This window comes from Micropterus dolomieu, linkage group LG11, assembly GCF_021292245.1.
Source record: "Micropterus dolomieu isolate WLL.071019.BEF.003 ecotype Adirondacks linkage group LG11, ASM2129224v1, whole genome shotgun sequence".
Taxonomy (NCBI): domain Eukaryota; kingdom Metazoa; phylum Chordata; class Actinopteri; order Centrarchiformes; family Centrarchidae; genus Micropterus; species Micropterus dolomieu.
In genome coordinates, this window is record NC_060160.1 from 24,632,267 (window position 1) to 24,650,428 (window position 18,162).

The 18,162-nt window shown below is 38.1% G+C and overlaps 1 long non-coding RNA gene across 4 annotated transcripts; it reads left to right on the plus strand.

Annotated features, from left to right (window-relative positions):
• The first annotated feature begins 719 nt into the window (after nt 1-719).
• Nucleotides 720-8,262, plus strand: LOC123978507. 4 transcript variants are annotated; one of them, XR_006826987.1, is made up of 3 exons: nt 720-876; nt 2,730-2,882; nt 6,990-8,262. It is a non-coding gene; the product is annotated as an uncharacterized LOC123978507 (long non-coding RNA). The 4 variants fall into 4 exon arrangements; XR_006826988.1 differs by lacking the exon at nt 2,730-2,882 and having other exon boundaries at nt 6,990-7,193; nt 7,498-8,262; XR_006826986.1 differs by lacking the exon at nt 2,730-2,882.
• The last annotated feature ends 9,900 nt before the right edge of the window (nt 8,263-18,162 follow it).

An 18,162-nucleotide genomic window follows, 5' to 3' on the forward strand; every position in this document is an offset into this window, starting at 1 on the left:
TATTTTCTCTACTGTCTCAGACTTGTCTTGATATTGGGGTTTAATTTCTTACTCAGATATATCTTATCTTATCTTGTAAGTCATTTATTTACATTGTATTCTACCCAGTCTCAATGATATATCATTTAATAAATTCCATATACCATTGCATTCGTATTGTTATAAGCAGCATTTTGGGATCATTATTCAAATACCTCACATCAACTTGATAGACTCTGTGGTCATTGGGGTGGCTGCATGGACCAGAGACTCCCAGTCACAAGAGTCCATTGATTGAAACATTACAATCAAGAGGAGCGTGAGAGAGAGAGGAGTACTGTCAAACTCAGGCTCCTGAAATCCATTTATCAATCCCCGTTGGCTGCTCACTGCTTCCTTTGACAAGGTAGAATCCACAGAAGGACACTATTGATGTACTCAAGTATATTCAACCAAGTCCATTTGCCCTTTGATTTAACCTTCCTTGGATAGCTATGACCTGGATGACTGAGAACCCTGACGGACATTACTGACACACTCTGCTTAATCCTATACCTTTACAGCCAGTCCACCATAGGAGAAAATATAACAGGAACAGGTTAAGCTTGTTGTGTTCTCTACTCTATTTATTTTGTAATTTAAAATTGTGTTCTTTTTGGAATGGTTAAAGTCATTAAGAATGCAATGACACTGCTTCTAATGTTGAGATGTATAATAATGGTCTGCACAAGACTGTTTCTTTGAATCCCTACCTGGTCTGAAAGCCATTCACGCTTCATGTTTCCGAAGTTTCTTTACCGAGGTTTTACACAATGACTAAATTTTTTTTTGTCTGAAACATTTCATGTTGCCGTCTCGATAAGATCTCAAAGTCTATTATCTATTGGACTTTCCAAGGTAAGTAAAAGTTAAAATATCTAATGGTGAAATTTGATAGTGAGCTTGTCAAAAGTCTAAAATGAGTTTAAAGCTGTCTAACATTACATGTAGACTAGAACAGAATGTTATAACAATGTAAAAACAAGTCAGAATTACCTTGGGCAATATTGCATGGTTTTTCTTTAAAAACTGGTGATATGTTGGTCTAAAGTGTCTGATAAAAAAAGAGAATAGCTGACTACAGTGCAGTTGCTCATCTAATAATTCTCTCTTGGCCATTGTGCACTAATCACAGCTGTTGAACATCAGTCAAGCGTTATCCTGCACTGAGCTGTTGAAGTTGAGGATGAACCTTACTGAATGCTCAATATCTATCTTTCAAACACCTGTGTGTTTAAGTCAGTAGTCTGTTTATACATTTTGAATAATCTGGATCATGAAAAGGCTTGTGTTGCTCTGGATATTTTCAGTTCCTGTTTACACTGTGCAGACCCCACACAATATTATTGTGATTTTAAAAATATTGCGATATATTCTTCTTATATAACTTCTTGCAAAGTCTTTTTCTATTGGACTGAAAAAGCAATTGATTTTATTATTATAGTACCAAAAAGTAAAATTCTCATGTACAATTTACATAATAAGAAATCGATACTTTATGTCTGTGTATCGATGCAATATTGCCACGGAAAATATCGCGATACGTCGATATGTCGGTATGTGGATTTTTTTCCCCCACCTCTAGATTAGAATGGGGATAATTACTGTAATAATTCATAAACTGTAGCGTCTGTTCAGAGCGCATCATATGTTCATATCCGAATAATGTATTCTAATTTGTTCACATTCCTAGTTGCAACATAATGTACAGTAAATCTTACCTTCCTAGGTGGATGATAGTATCTGATAATTATACAGTATGTTTTCAGCAGCACATATACTTCATATAGCAAGGCTGTTCACCGCTATGTTTCAGAACAGTTAACAGTTATACCTTACTTTTACAGTCTATCACTTCAGTCTCAGGTTTTTAAAGTGCTCATGTTTCCTGCTGCAAATTTGTAAAAACCCATTGTGGGGGATAATAGAGGACCTTGCACTGATGAATTCCTCTCAAAACGTTTTCAAGGCATGAAAATAATACTGATGGCATGATGCAATAAGAGGCAATGTCATGTGCTACTAAAAGATTCCTATCTTCACATTTGTCCACAAAAAACATTACTCTTGATGCTATTCATGGAGGGGAGACGGGTGAGGAACAACAGTGGGGAAAAAAGAAGAATAGTTCACTACGTGAATCCGAAAACAGAAGGAGAAGGAAAATAGATTTGCTCCGACAGGTGAGATTTAAAAAATGGCGTCACAAAAGAGACAGGAACGCTCTTTCTTGGCAAGATTCTGCTTTTTGACTCAGCTCTGCGTTCACTTGCAAGACCTCTCTTCCTTCCAAATCGGCAGCGAGCAAGAAAACACATCATACAAAAGCGCATGGCAGCTGGTGCAGCTTTATAACAGCATTAGTTCAGCTTCAGTGCGTTTGTCACACCGAATTGGGTGGGGATAGAAAACTCGCGCAGATTTAGCGCAGATCAATGCTCTCCTTTCTCAGGAGTTGTGCATTGTGTGCAACACGGCAGAGCATCAGAGGTGGCCTAGTTTGCAGTGCTTCATATAAGCTTGTTTTGCTGATGGGCTCTGCTGAGGAGTTGCATTTGTGGACTGAAATTGATTAATTATCATGTGGAATACTTTAACAAAAACACAAAGTAATCCCAAGTTAATAAGCAATTAAGCCAGGCAAATAAAGAAATGTATTTGTTGTTGTTCTATTTGAATGCTACAATGATGATGTTCATTTGCATTCACAGAAACAACCTGTCACTGACACATTAAGAAGATTTGATGAGATGAGTGCATACTAAACTAAGACGGGTTGTGATTTCTCCTTCACTGGGCTGAGGGGAACCCTGCTGGGCTTGAAGTAAAAAACATGCAGGCCATATTTGATTCACACTTACATGGTGCGTGAATATATGACACTGCCTGGTACATATTTAATGTAAGCTTGCAACATAAATATGTCATAATATATAGAACAATGGTGTGGGAGTGTTTACAAAATACCTGCCTCATGTTTTCAGCATCTCCACTGATTTTAAGATGTGTGGGCATGATTGCACCAGAGGCGCCAGCTAGAGCTAAACTGCTACTCACTAATATTGCCTAATTACTGCTTTGTAATTATGATAATTACACAAGTTGATCAACATAGGACCTGGTGTTGGGTTTCACAACTACAGATTTAAGGCACAACTTAAAGCAGCACTAATCAACATTTTCATGTTAACAATGATTCACTTGACCATGTATAATGTGGAAAGGGGCTCTTGTGGTGACATATACCTCAGAAAATGATCACCCGACTCTGCTATTCCCCTTGACTCTGAGGACAGTTTTAGCCTCTTTTTAGCTCATGTCTTAGTTATCTGGCCTGCACCATTTAAGCATAAAAGCTTTGATAAACCCACTGTAAACTACCTGCCCATTATCAAAACACACAAATTATTAACTGGTGAGTATAATATTGAGCAGTTTGTCTTTATACATATATGCACAGACTAAGAAACATATCAAAATCAAGTTGCTAGTAAAAGTGTACCAAAGTATAATGTTCAGCATACAGACAGGTGTCACCCATAGTTTTGTCCCACTTCTATTTTTTCCACATACATTCATCAGTGCACAGTGAAATGCTTCTCTCATCCTTTATGTACATAAATAATTACATATATGGATGGTCTATTGACATACATGCATAATAGTAATAACTTATAGCGCACATACCCATATCCAGTACATACTACATACTATTTACAAAAAGTGGTCACTTCATGTGGGAGCGACAGCTATTTAGCAGCCTGACTGCCGGGTGGTGTGAGATCTGATGCTCCAGTAACGTTATTTAGATAGTAGAAGTGAGAACAGTCCATGAGCAGGATGGCTGCTGTCCTTAATGATGTTATGCCTTTTTGCAGCGAGAGTTGTAAATGTCCTAGAGTTGTGGTAATTCCGTGCCAGTAATTGTAGTTGCTGACTTTACAGTCCTTTTTAGTTTTTCTTTACAGCCCTGTGCTGTCAGGCTGCCGAACCACACTAACAAATGGGCCTATAATGCTAAATGAGCATGGGCATTACACAGTATGGTCTTTATCCCTATCTGAAGAAAGTTTTTCAACACCATTAATACACTGTCTACAGTTCAGTAAGTTTGAACTATAAAGTCACATGTTCAAATGAACATGAATGCGAGATGTATTTTAGATTTGTTTGCCTAACTCCTTGGTAGGCACCATTATGCAAATGCCGCTGAGACCTAAGAAGTTGATGTTCATAATAACTGATAATATTTAACCTAAAAATCTAAATAATGGAAAAAACTGCAAAAAAAGTAAGTATCAAAACAGAAGCTGACAAATCCTGACCTTTAGTCCCTAGTATGGATCAAACTTTTATCGGGCACTTCCTTCTGGATAAATGCCCACATCTTTGAAACTCCATGCCCCAAGTTTGCAATTAACACTTTCTGTTATAAATTTGTTGTCTCCAAGCTCAAGACTTGACTAAGCTTATGGGTCTAAATCAATGTCAGTATCATTGTAAATGCACAGACTATGAGTCATAAATATCACAATTTGTAAATACAAAACATGCACAAAATCCACAAACAAACTCTCCATGATCCACAAATATAAATCAGTAACTTGGCAGAGCCATCGCGCTGGCACCCTTGACTTACACAAAGTATGTTCCACCTGTTGGACAAATCCATACTACACTTCATGAGGTATCGTTACAAACTAGGCTACATTACTGTTGCATAAAGCATATACATATTCTAAACACATCTGCCAGTGTGTGTTGAATATCAGACTGGTAAATTGACTTTGATATGTAGTTGGAATGCCACTTTAAAAATTCATCATTCTTGCATGCCATGCTTTCTTCAGTCCCGTTTTAAAATCATCGACCATGCAATAAGTTGAAATGCCACCATAAGTAATTTTGTATCAATTACATTGTTGTTTACATTTACTTGCACGCACTTTTTTAATCACCAATCTCTCTCAATCTATTTTCCAAATGAAAATCCAAAAAGAAATCCTGATTTGTAAAGCAGACCCCATATATTTGAGTCTGCAAAAGCAAGAAGAATGCAATGAGCACAAAGACTTTTATTTTGTAGCTATGCAGTACGCCAAATGAATGTATGAGTGCAAAGGCAAATACAAGCCTTACACCCACCCACAGTCCTCACCAATTTTGTTTGTATTCATCTTCATAAAGCAAAGGACAAGTGCTGTGTGGGTTTGCTCAGTGTTGTATCTCGATAATTACATCTACAATTGTATGGTGTACTGCAGGAAAAAAAAAAAAAAACAGTTAGTCAATTAATCTAATACTGACTATTTAAATCTTCAGCAGCTATATCTGCCAATGGGGTGAGATTTAACTTGTTCCCAACGCAAATCAGCTTCTCTTGTTTGAAGATAATGATACACACCCACTAGCAAATTATCTAAGAAAAAAACTAAATATACCACTCTATATGTAGCTCGGTATTTCCTCTAGAAATCATAATGCGAAACATGGTAAAGATCAGAGCATTTTCCACAGCGCCAGTGAAGTAGAAAGAGCTCCTAAGCCTGATATAGATGCTGTAATTGGTTGACCTCTGGTGTGTAACAAGACGATGGAAATTCTCAAACCTTAAAGCAGAAAAAAGGAAAAGGTTGGTGCAGCCAATCAATGACAAGTAAGGTGAATGAAGAAAGAAATCAAACTGAATTGAAAATGCATGATGGATGCTTTTCTGGTCTTTCTGTTTTGCAAAGCAGCGGTCCATATTGTGTTTGAGCTAACAGTATACACTCATGAAGGGAGCACTGTAATGGCTATAAGAAAAGAACATTTTACAGAGTGCTTTTGTAGGGGCTGAATGTAGCAAAAAAATGAAATAAACTCATGTGGTAGAACAATTGAAGAGCACCAGGGAGGCATAAAAACTATGCTGTGTCTGTCTATTAACATTCACAGCCAACTCCATAATAACTTTATAGCTTTGAAAGCTTCTGGTGAATCTCAAAAGCATCTACAGTTTTAATGACTAATGTAAAAAGAACAGCTGCAACAACAAATTATATTTAAGAGGTAGCTTGGTTTGTGATAGAGACAATGTGTGTGGTCGATGGAACACAAATGAGGGAGAAAATGTTTTTGGTGAGACTTTCTGTGCTTTAATCAATCAATTTATAAGTGAATTTCAGTGGTGGGGAGAATACTGAAAATCTTTGGAGTATTGAAAAAGTATAAAAGTACTTTGATAAGTAAGGCTATAAACTACTCAAACTACAAGTTACTTTGTGTTTTAATATATGTTGTGTGTGCAGGCCAGAGATCTTAATTGATTATGCATTCAGTGTAGTGGTTCAAAGCTGTGTAGGAAGAAGCAAGCGGCTGCATTTTTAAACCTTTGTCTAAACCTTGGTTTAGCTGCACCGTTTCTAAGCTGCGAGTCAGATGCTAAGTGAGACAGCAACAGCCCCCAAAGCCCTCCAACTGAACACTACTTGTTGTTGCCATCAAACACAGTCAAAATGGACACTGTTTCCCAAATGTCAGACCTTTTAATGTTGAAAGATGAAACCAAATTATCATTTTGTTGCTGCTGTTTACATTCATCTGGACGCAAATTCAAAAAATGCACTCCAGAATGTTCGGGGTATATACCTGCATGTTTATAAATAACTGTATATATTGTTTTATTTTATTTCACTTATGTGATAGTGACAATATATCTATTAATTATCGGTTAAGGTAGATGTGTGTAGCACAACCTTGTGTTGTTAACTACCTTGTACGCGGAGCGTTTTGCCTGCCCGACACTGTTGGTTTGTTTTTCATTTCTCAGATTTTGTTGATTTGGTTTTTAAACCTTGCTTTTTGTGCTTCAGCCATGGTTAAGTAAGCTATATACTTAAACTGTTTCTTTTTTGTCTGTTTTAATTGTGTTTATTGTTGATATGGACGATCATTAGTGAGCACAGGGTATTTTGTTTTAATTTGGCCAGATTCTCTATGCTGTTTCTGTGTTGAAATGGCTTCCAGCAGAAAAAGACTTTGAACGCGTATTCTCCTGGTGGAATCACAAGCATTGTCTAAAATGGTTGGGGTCAGCTCCGGCGGCCATGTTGGAACCGAAACGCAACACTGCTGTACCCTGTCATAAGTCCAATATTCACTAGCTCAGTCTTTGGTCTCTACAAACTCCTGAGGTAAATATTTTTCTGAAATGAAATGTCTATAATGAAATAACATTTTATTATTATGAGTAAATTCTTTATAGTTTATTTCACAAATTGTTGTTTGGTTCATTTATGTATTTTATTCATGTAATTATTTATTTGATAATTATTATATTATAGCAAATAATTATTTGATATTTTGTTGTTCCATAGACAAGATATTGTATCTTCCTGTAAATGTGCTGTCAATTCAGGGAACAAACTGTATCTATTTAGTCCCAAATCTGTTTGTTTAATATCCCTTCTATGTGTGCATATGTGAAAAATTCTGAAGTTCATTCCTGTTGGCTACCGTGTAAAATGTTGGGAGAGAGTTGATGCTGAAAACCAACAGTGACAATATACTGGATGACTATTTCAACGCAGTTTATATTGTTCTCACTGGAAGTGGATCCCTTAGCAACTCCAGCAGCTGTATCTTTGATCACTATTCTTTCATCTTTTGTGAACCTGGGACTGGCACGAAATTGCTGCCTAGCATGATATATGACATTCCATCTCAGAAGCGTATGAAAAATAAATTAGATTTCCCTTCACCATTTCCTGATCAGCCCTCCCCTCCTCCCCCTTCTTTCATCACACCTGCCTCGCTCTTCCTGCCCATGCATATGGCAGCTCGGGTGTAAAACCCAAACATTACGGGCGTGTTCACACCAAGGATGTTACTGAAGGTTTGTTCAAACTCTAGTCTGTTTCCCATGTGCTCTGATACTTTCCAGCAATGCCATTATAAACTAAGATTGCCCCAAATAAGACCACCTAAAATGTGGGTCTTCATTACTTAGTGTGATGTCATTTGTCAAGTGTCAGAACATATTTTAACTGTAAATTCAGACCCAAATGTTAAAGGTGTGATTTTTCAAAAGTATACATTCAACATTTTGAAAAATATGCTTATTTACTGTCTTTTTAAATATAAATAATCATTTGTGATTGTATGAGGAGTTACCTGTAGGAACTATTTCTGCATGAACAACAAGTTCCATATGCACTGTTTTTTAAACCTGTATCAATAAATTTTTTTTGCAACTTTGACATACCAATGTCACCAATGTTTTTGGGTTTCTGTTGTTGCTGTTGTGCCTTTAGCTTGGCCGTAGTTTACGGTTTAGGATAATTTTAGACTAGTGTCACTAAATTTTGTTAGTTTCTAAATTTCAAACCTTTTAACATTTATGTTCCTTTAAAGGCAATCTTACTGTTTTAATTTTAAGCAAGCTGCAACCTCCAGGACTGAAAAATTTGTTCCTCGAATGTAGGTGGGTAGGTAGGTTTATTGTCATAATACAACAAGGTATAGAGTGAAATTTAGTTTTGTAACTCCCTTCTGCTAAATAGCAGACAATATACATTAATAAAGAATTAATTATAAAAATGGTAAACAGAAATAAACTGCAGTCTGGTGGTGCAGCAGCAGAAACTTCTATATCTCTTCCCAGAAGGCAGCAGGGTGAACAGGCTGTGGCTGGGTGGGTTCTGTCCTTTAGTATCCTTTGGGCTCTGCGTAGGCACCTCACCTCACCGATATCACTGATGCTCGGGAGATGGGTACCAATGATCTTCTGAGCAGTTTTAATCACCCGCTGCAGAGCCCTCTGGTCCTGGATCATGCACATCCCATGTCAGTTAGTGATGTTTCCAGTCAGGATGCTTTCTATTGCTCCTCTGTAAAAGCTGACAAGGACTTGGTGTGGGAATTTGGCCTTCTTAAGCTTCCTGAAGAAATACATCGGTTTCTGAACTTTCTTCACCAGCGTGGAGATGTGAGACCACCATGTCAGGTTCTCTGTGATGCTGATTCCCAGGAACTTGAAACTGTTCACCTGCTCCACTGATGTAAACAGGAGTGTGTGTCTTTATCTCCTTCTTCCTAAAATCAATGATCAGCTCCTTGGTTTTGCTGACGTTAAGCAGTAGGTTGCCTGCGATGAACTGGCGACCTGTCCAGGGTGTACCCCGCCTTTTTCATCTGATGTCAGCTGGGATTGGCTCCAGCCCCCCGTGACCCTGTACGCAGGATAAGTGGTTGACGATGGATGGATGGATGGATGGAGCAGTAGATTGTTCTATGTGCACCACTCTACAAGATTTTGAATTTCCTTCCCATATTAAGTCTCATCGTTGTTTGAAATCTGGCCGATGATGGTGGTGTCGTCCGCAAACTTCACAACAGATTTCTCTCCATGTAAAGGGATGTAGTCATGGGTGTACAGCGTGAACGGAGGGGGCTGAGCACTAGAGCACTAGAGTGGAGGAGGTGATTCCTCCAATTCTGAACTGACTGGGGTCTGTTTGTGAGGAAGTCCAATATCCAATTGCAGACTGTTGTATTTAAACCCAGAGTGCTGAGTTTGCTGATCAGTTTCATGGGGGAGATTGTGGTGAATGCTGAGCTGAAATCCACTTGACGCTGGCTCCAAAAGCGAGTCAATCCCCATAAACCCCCGTGTTACAATGCCCAACTTTACAGTGGAAATGAACATGTTTACAGCCTGGTACAAAAAGCAGTTTCCCTTTTCTATAGCTAATTTCCCCATTCATGAGGTATTTTTGGACCCATTTTGAACTGCAGCTAAGCTAGTAAAATGCTAAGTCACAGAGTAACAGCCCCAGTATGGCTAATGTGTAAGCAAAAAGCCTATTCACACATGTAGGAGATATAGTGTAACATTAGCTTTAATGGAAAGTCGAGTTACTAGACACTTGATCAATTTCAGTCCAATATTCCAATAGTATAGCTCTCTTTATTTTTGGTCTTCCCACTCCTGAGTGAAATATCAAGCTTTTCAGCCACCTGAGTTCACCAGCTAGTCGCTAACTTTGTCTATAGTTTTGTGTTGGGCAGGTGGTTTACAGATAGTTATTAATGACTGACTTACAGATGGTTCTGCCTGACACTGATGAGAGCTGTGTCATTTACATGTCCCCACCACAGTTTTAAATGGCTGATTTTGTCCCCATAACTTTTTGAAAGCATTTGTTAAATATGTTCTGAAAAATAGCTTGTACCAAGAAATAACAAATGAAAATGCTTTGAGAAAGGTTTATTTGCACAATAAGAAAACATGCAATGCCATTTAAATATAGAAAAAACAATTGTGTATTATCTAAAAAACATTAACTTAAGCTTAAAAAAACCCGCTGATTGCTGCATTATATTCTGTTATATTTTAATATTTATGAACTGTCACCTGCCAACTGAATTTGTCTTTATATAAATAAAGACATTTCCACCATGTCTGTGAAGGTTCTAAGTTCTCATAGTTATCCAAAGAAGGTTAAAGTCAAGGGCAACTGGACTTGGTTGACGATACTAGAAGACTGAAGAGACTTCTTCAGTTCTGAAATGACTGGTAGGGAAACTCAGCTATTTAACCTCTGTGTGATCATTTGCCAGGATCATCGATACTGCTGGTTCGTTAGAGCTCCTGGCTGTGGTAACAACACAGGAGGGGGTCTACGCCACCACTTATCCCCCACTTACAATGCTGTCCTTTTATCACTTCCCAGGAAACTGAACGGACGTAACCTCTTGGCCTCAGGTGAAGATGCCATCGATGGTCGTTCAGACTTGGCCTCGGGTGGTTCTAACGACCATAACGACTGTCGTTACCACAGCCAGGAGCACTAACGAACCTGCGGTATTGTTATCATCTTGTTTTTGACCATCGTCAAGTCTCGTGACACACTTGTATCTACATCGTCACCCCTAATCTGAGCCTTTATGTCCCCCCCACTTTTCAACACAAAGTGACACCCTTGGCTGTGAGAAGGAACCAAAACAGTCAAGCTGAAGGCCAGAAAATCAAATCAAATAAAGTTAAATAAGCCAAAATACTCCATAGACACAAGAGGAACTGAGGTCAAGTGATAATTTTCTGTTCATCAATACGAATGAGCCTTGTCACATGACACACAGTAAATTGATCCATATTGAATATAAAAATATCGATGATAGCAGCTTTAAAGCTGTGTTGACGCAGATATTGACATTTGACTAGGAACTAAGGCTTTTGCTGGGGTCAGGCCCTCCTGAATCATCCACTCCCCATGTTTTCTCAAATTGTCATGTCATAGCCTACAAGATTACTAAAATACACACATTCACACACTATTTGAATATATATGGGACATTTGTTTAAATGCTTTGGTTTCTTGTTATTATGCAGTGTTAATCTTAAATACCTAAAACAAAATACTATGAAATATAATTAAAATTGTATATGTTATCAAACACAGAGTCCTGTCACACTAAGCACACCCAGTTATTTGAAACTTAACATCTACAGTGTTTATGCAAAGTGTTTTCATGAAGACATCAGACTTGCAGAATCGTGGTATGAAGGGGGAACTAATTGAAACAATGCATGATGGATTTCCCGAGATATTCCTCAGAGGAAAGCAACTTCTTTATTGAGTCTGAGCATGTCGGATCTACTTACTGTGGGCCAGAAATGATTTATCAAGCTTTTACTCATTGTGTTCTAAAAATACATCTTCATCTAACTCTGTTTTATCTTCTCAGCCTCAGGTTCAGCCTTTCACTAAAGTCGGATGCTGATGAAAATATGTGACGCACCATTTCCACATCACAAACGTTGCTTTTATGAATCATCTAGGAGAGACATTCTATTTTGAACTGCTACACTTTTAATTACTATGCCCTTACATAGTAACCATATAACAGTGATGCACTAAATCCATCCAATCCAAGCCCGCAGTATATTTAAAAAGAGGCAACTCATGCCAAGAAAACACTTTGGATTCATTTGTAACATGCGTTTGACTCTATTCTTCATTACCTCTCTTAAATACTTTCTGTGTAGCTGAGTGCCAGCAACGGCTAAACACCACTTCACTCTCTTCAAATACAGTACGCTCTAAGCTAGCCGTACTCTGGATTAAATAAATCCCCCACAGCCTGAGTTTAAGCATTGTATTGCTTCAATACAGGGTTTACAAAGACTGAGGCCAAACTAGTGAAAGTAGTGCACAAAAGGTACAACTTTGTTGTTTCCAATTAGAAAGCAGATCAAGCAGCACATTTATTCTGCATGTACTCCAGCCCGTTCTCATTCCCAGAGCGCCAAATAGTTACGCTTTGTCATGCCGTTTGGCGTATGGTACTAATTTACCAATTCAGATGGCACCCATGAGCGTCATAGCTCAACACACTTGGGGAAGCCATTTGTTCACTGCTAAAAGTAGGCCTACAATAAATAACAGAAAAGTCAGAGTAAGGAGGTGGGTGTATCACCCAGGAGACCGGTGTTTGTTTCCTGTGTGAAACAAAAAGTCAACAATAATTCTTTTTAGTGATGTTCCATAACTTATGTAAGTTACTTAACTCGTGTAATTTAAGACACGTTGTTATTTTAACCCAAACCATGATCTTTTTCTAAACTTAACCAAGTACTTTTTGTGCCTAAACCTAACCAACTTGTTAGGTTTAGGCCGCCATGTTTCAGACGTTTACTATGTGCCATTTCACTGAGTTAACCACTGGTTTTACTTTGAAAGTCCAACCAGACGTTGCATATTTATTCTTGCTAATTTGACCGTGGAGCCCTACACGTACAAAAGCAACTCTAAAGGGTACCCAAGGCGTTAGAAAGCAATGCCAAGGGGTGTCGACGAAGCAACCATATGTGATGCCTTTAGATGAGAACGGGTTGTGTACTTATAATACCTTCTTTTTCACAGGTCCATGACCTTCACAAACCTCCTGAGAGTAAATACATAAAGCTTCAAAAGCATGAAAGGACTCTTTTGATTACTTTTTTTCCTGTCTGATACAGGTTCCAAAGTATGCATCAAGCATGTAGGGACAGCTTCCAATGAGACTCCAAAATGACACTTGCTTGACAGTAAATGGCAAGTGTATGGCAAAAACTGCACTCGCATCAGCTGGCACTACACATTTATTTATTTATTCATTTTAATTTTAAGTCATCATCCCTGCATACTGTGTTGTCAGAAGCCCGTTCAAAGCATTGTCACCTATACTGTGTAAGACGATCAAAAGCTCCAACTGCTGTTTCCAAGGTCAAGACCAACCTTTCAGTCTCAACTGTTGTTTATATGTCAAACATTTGATTGATCTACTTCCTCTGTCCTTAGATCCTTGTTTCCAATTAGGAAAACTCTCCCTAAATTGAGACATCAAGCTCATCTTTATGCCTTAGCTTCCAAATAGTTCCCCCCAAACCTATGTTAGCATCATCCTTCTGGTTGGTTGATTTCAATTCTATCTATGTATTAAAGCAATAGTTTGACATTTTGGGGAAATATGCTTATTTGCTTTCTTGCTGAGAGTGAGATGAGAAGATAGAATTATCATACGTGTGTAAATATAAAGCTAGGTCCAGGAGACGCATAGCGTAGCATAGAAACTGGAAACAAGAGGGATCACATTGTATAATTTAATGAATGCCTACATTTATTTTTTATGTATTTTGGTGCATTTAATAGAATGTTTATTTATTTATTGAACATATTTTAATGTCTTTATTACTCCATACTGGTAGGTGGATTTTGTAGCTGGTTCGGCAGATTAACTTTCTTTCCCCCAAATGTCATACTATTTAAGGTTGAGGCCATAATAATTTCATGTCTGTCCTGCCAACAAGAATCTTAATACATTTTTCAACCTTTAAGCCAACAGGAAAAAAGTGGACATTTGAACTACTGAGCAACTCCATCCACTTAGGAAGATCGCAGTATATGATAACAAGCACCAGAACAGCCACTGTTTAGCTGAGATACACAAACATTGCCCATTTCTATATTGAACTATATTCATGCATATATATCACACAAACAGTATATGTCTCCCCGTCACTGCGTGCTACACTGAGAGCTTCTGTAAACACTTTAAAGGATAATTGTGTTGTTTTTTTATAAACCTGGGCCCTATTTTCATACATCTGGCTGTCGAAATGACTAGTAGATACAGAACATTGTAATCTGTGCAGTAGATGGCAGCTGCAGTTTTAACCTATAGGCTTACATGTTAGCAGCAAATAAAACTACAAGTAATAAAAGCTGAATATTCCAATTGAAATGATCACCGAGATCAGTCATTGTTCTTCTGGCAATATAATGAAATCTGGGCACATAGCAATTGTCTAATAGGTAGGTGGGTTTAAAGTCAGTTAACAGTAAGCAACTGACCAAATTAAAGGAAGAAGTCTCAGATACAGATGCAGGTAGATGCAGACTATTCAGAGAACATGGAGATATAATGCGAGTTCAATGGTAAAAATAAATATGCTGCGTAAAGCTTAATATGCAAGCTTATAATGTGAGTGGGAGGTGCTATTAGCTTATTTGATATGTTTGTGTTCTACAAAGTGGTAAAAATAAAAAGAGAAAGAAAAAAATTTAATTGCAGGCAGGGCCTTCATCATGTGGGAAGGAAATTAATTTAAGTCACATTGCAATTTCTTTTCATTAGCCATATTTATATGTTTGCTTGCACAACTACTCATTCATGCCAACACTACACACTGTTTCATTTCCCAGATACTCAGCATCACTCCTGGGTGAAAGATAAAGGCAAGTCTTACCTATATTGTGTGGTATTGTGCCATATGGTCCAACAGAAACACCTCTAGGCCACACATTCACGCTCAAAGGGCACGATGAAAAAGAAGACTGTTGAAAGAAAATAAAAGAAGAGGCTGTTAAATTGCCATTTTCAACACCTTGACTTTATTGTCATTACTGAAAGAGGTTATTTCTCATTATCATATTGAAGGTAAGGCGTAGATAATTAAAAGAGACGGTGATGTGAGGTCCCATGCAACATACACACTACTGGCAAATATTGTATTGAATAACACTGCAATAAAGTAGCCTACATGAAGAATCACACTATAGATTGTACATGTTTGTACTCTCTATGACAACATGTATGTTAACCTCTGTATTGTGACACACCCTGAAACAAAGCCATATACTTTGATACATTTGATGTGAGCCAGTCATGCCACAGAGCTATGAAACCTTTCACCATTCAGGCAGCGCTATTATGACTTATAAGGAATTATCTGCTTCTCAAACAAAAGCCTATAAAAATCTCCTTAAAGCATCATGTAGCAGGGAGGGGAGATTAGATTGGTTTATGGAAAGTTATTGAAATAGAGCACAGCAGGGTGTTTGTGCAGGGCCCCGGCTCCAAAGTGACATTATAATCTCGGCAATGACTGAACGCACATTAATCGCCTCTTTTCTCTTGTTTTTGTAGCCAGTCGTCCCTACAAAATGTTTGCCTTTCTAAACATATTCTCTGAGAGCTGCCTTGTTTGTTTGCATTGCAAATATGTGTGGGCGCAAGAGTGTGGGTGTGCCTGTATGCATGTCTGAATATGTTTGTGCTCGGCTTTATGCATGAGAAAAGGATGCTTAATATACAAGGTCATGCATGAACAAATGCTTGTTTTTTTTAACATGCAGTGAGGTGAAATGCCACCATTTGCTTTCAAAAGAACAGAAACATATGGTCCCTCAAAGTGACAAATGAGGGTAGGCGTGTTTGGTAGTCTCAAAATGTGGCCTCGTATTCAATATGAAGGGAATCGATGACAGGTTACTCCTCTTGTCTTCCTCCTTTGATAGTAAACATCTTTATATTCCACTCAGTTTCATCCTTTGAGGTGTTTATATGCTGCTTCTCTCAAGAAATTGCCGTCCCACGCAAGAACGACATGATCCAGCGTTTGTAGTCGGTGCTGCTGTTGACTGATTCTCTTTTATACAAATTCACACTCTCGCACTACTGTTCCCTCCGTGCCTCTCTCCGGGGGCTCATGACACACCTCGCTCTCTCGGTTCAGATTCATTGCCTTGTCTTCCTGCTCGTTCTTCCCTCGTGATCTCGCAGAGGATGTCAGTCTGATAAGTGGAAACTACTCGCAAGTGCACCCCCAACGGTGCTTTGATTTCTGGGGCATATCTTGCTCATCAACAGTTTTCTGTCGACAAGGGGACCCTACAAAAGAACAACCTAAGCCTCAGTTTTTAGGCGGGTCCCCGGCTGGGCTTAGCCAGTCAATCGCAGTGTTCACAACACCAACACAGGATGCCCTGCAAGCTCACCTATGAGACCGTAACTCAACTCAAAACCTTCCTGACTAGAACTATTCAAGCTGAAATGATCTGAGAAGTTGGACAGTGGGTTGATGCTGATTACCTGAGATTTGCCAATTTATGAAGTCATTACTAGCTTTTAAGGCTTAGCAGTCAGAGAATCTAAATAAAAGCTTATTGACCCACTGTCATTAGCTGTCTTCATTCAAATGGCATTTAAAAGACACTACATCGAGCAATTACCTGCCGGGGTGCATATTCAAGCTAACAAAATAACCGAGGGAACTGAGACTTTAAAAGATGCCAAGAGAACAGCATTTCATTATAAAAACACAACAAGGCTGTTAATAAAATTCAAAATGCATTGGAAATCTGTTAATCCTTGTGTGTGTATATATATATATATAGGAAACAAACTGCTGCTTGGTTTTCTAACTCAATACTGCAGTGAATTCAATGAATGATTCCAATTTCTTTTGACTATGCGATTCAGAGTGCATGATACTGATGAAGATTTTAATTAAACGTTCTGTTTGTGTTGAAATCCATGCACAACAGAATTCGCTTTACACCCCAGGAAACACAGAGTTGTTACATATCCATCCATGACTGCAAATACAGGGCACACAGTAAATCATATTATGAGACTTCATTATTCTGTCTTTGTATCAGAATATAATATTAATGTTGCTAATTAAAAGATGAGTTTACTTGGATAAGGCAGACCTAATGACATACTACTAATAAAAAAAAATAAAAATTAAAAGTGGAAAAAGAATGGGGAACACAATGCTGTGAAACTAACCTAACCCTAACCAACGATGAATTGACTCACGAGTCGTCTTGCTGAAGCCTTATATATATTATTCCTCTGTGCCATAGAGCTCTGTTGTTTTCCAAAAACTATTAAACATATCAAGAAGCCTCTCTGTGGCATTACGAGGACATGTTCCTTCATTACCATGAACATGGGCACTGTATATTTTGAATAGATCCCAGATACACCATCTTGCTATTAACATCAACTAGAGACCAAATGTGTGTTAATCCACAGTGAAAATAGTCCCCAACAAATGTACTAAATACTCTAATTTTAGCAATTTGCTGATGATGAAACTATATATCTGTAATTTTTGTCTTGAAAAGGTTTGGAGCTGAGTGGCACAAACAGCTTATAGTAGTATTGAGAGAATGACACATTTTGGGGGTTTGGTCTTTCATGAGATTTGTTAATGTCAGGGACCAAACAGTCAAGCAATGAGGAGAACTGGAGTTTTTGTTGAAAAATTGGGTTTATTATTTACCCAGAAATACCAGACAATAACCAAGAATTTAACATCTAGGCCTAGAAAGGAGGTCAACAAAATATAACTATACTCAAAACAGCATACAACAAAACAGGATATGGACTGAACAAACTGACCTAACTAAATGAGACACAGTGGAACATATATAGTGGCTTGGCCAAACCAATTTACACACAAGAGGAAAACAAAATGGATCAACTACAACTACTACATAGTAAAACAAACTAAACCCAAATTCCCCCTCCAACATGGCAGCACATGATACGGCTTGATTGGCAGGCCACAGGTTATACCAGTACTCCACCCTTGGTTATGACTTTATTCCACCGGGCCAGACCTCTCTCCAATATGGTAACACAAGCAACAATCATGATAAATATAAGAGAAAATATTTCCTTAACCCTAAAATGTGAAAATGTGTGCACTCAATCTAAACAGTGTATGGCTAAAAGCAAATAAATGTATATTACATATCAAATAAACTGTGTAATCTGTAATTGGAAATCATGAATTGTTTGGGGGGTGGTTAACAGGAAAAAGAA